The following is a 1,592-nucleotide window of genomic DNA, read 5'->3' as shown; positions in this document are numbered from 1 at the left end:
CTTGTCGAGCAAAAGACCTACTTGTCCCCCCCCCCATTTCCTAGAAACACCTGGCAGGAGTCAGTGAGTGCCCTGGTGGTGCCCATGGGCACCCTGTTGCAAAAGGCAAAGGTTCCCTTGCTCGAAAGCCAGTCGAGTCCGACTCTAGGGTTGTGGTGCTCATCTCCGTTTCAAAGCCGAAGAGCCAGCACTGTCCGAAGACGTTTCCGTGGTCATGTGGTCGGCATGACTAAACACCAAGGCGCACGGAATGCTGTTACCTTCCCACTGAAGTGGTCCCTATTTATCTACTTGCAATTTCTTGCTTTCGAACGGCTAGGTTGGCAGGAGCTGGAACTAGAGACGGGAGCTCACCCCGTCTTGCGGCACACTCAGGTCTCGAACTGCTGAACTACTGACCTTCCACAGCCTGCAGTTCAGCGTCTTAACCACTTGAGCCAGGGTCCCTGAATTACTCCATCCCCTGGAACCCTGCTGTTCCCTTGGCGGCTCATGGCTCGCCAGCCGTCTGCTTGCTTTATGGGCGGCCCACAGCCCAGCAATGTTGCCCTCTAAAAGCAATGAACATCATGAATTGTGCTGCTGACTCTCCCAGCCCAGGGATGCAGCGCGATACAAAATGCTGAGTGACAGTTCTTAACATTTCAGGCATGTTGTCGCCCTGTGGGCCAGAACCCCTTAGCAAGACAGCCAGTATGGGGTGCGCTGGACAAGGTTGCATCTTAACCAGAGAGACCTGGATCGGGACCCCAACTGCAGCCACAGATTGAATGGTGAATTCTGAGCCTGCCTGCCTTGCAGGGTGGTTTCCAGGGGGGAATGAAAGGATACACAGCGGAAGGCAGCAGAAGGCTGGGGCAAAAATGTCGTAAATTAGAGAGGAGCAGGTATTGTAAAAAATCAACCGGAGTCTGGTGGCACCTTAAAGACCATTTCATCACAAGAGAGGAGAAGAAGAGGAGGAGATTGGATTTCTCCCCCACCCTTCACTACCCAAAGGAGTCTCAGAGTGGCTTCTAATCTCCTTTCCTTTTCCCTCCCCACAACAGACATCCTGTGATGTAGGTGGGGCTGAGAGAGCTCTTGGCAGAAACTTCTTGTGAGCGAACAACTCCAAGAGAACTTGTGATTGACCCAAGGTCACAGCAGCAGGTACATGTGGGGGAGTGGGGAATCAAACCCAGTTCTCCCAGATTAAAGTCCACGCTCCAAACCACTACACCAAACTGGCTCCCAAAATTCAGCAAAACCCACCCAGAATTTAGCAAAACTCAAAATTGAGCAACATTTAGCAAAACCCACCCACCTCTTAGAAGACCCATTTCTTGATCCGATTTGAACTGTGCATAATAACAGTTCATACTATAATCCAACATTTCCCCCCCAAGAATAACTCCCCCCCCAACATATAACAGTCAAAAACATAACTATAAATTCATCGCCCCTTGATGCCTCTCAACAACTTATGGGGAGTCAAGGGGCACGTATCGGTCCTAAATTAATTCCTAACTTTCCTTAAAAGCAAATGAAAACCCAAACTCCAGCCCTTTTCCTTGTGAAGGCCAAATTAGTACTTTTTTGTGCAGATGGGC

Source organism: Gekko japonicus, unplaced genomic scaffold, assembly GCF_001447785.1.
Source record: "Gekko japonicus isolate JY-2015 unplaced genomic scaffold, Gekko_japonicus_V1.1 scaffold738, whole genome shotgun sequence".
Taxonomy (NCBI): domain Eukaryota; kingdom Metazoa; phylum Chordata; class Lepidosauria; order Squamata; family Gekkonidae; genus Gekko; species Gekko japonicus.
Note: the sequence above shows the minus strand (reverse complement) of the source record.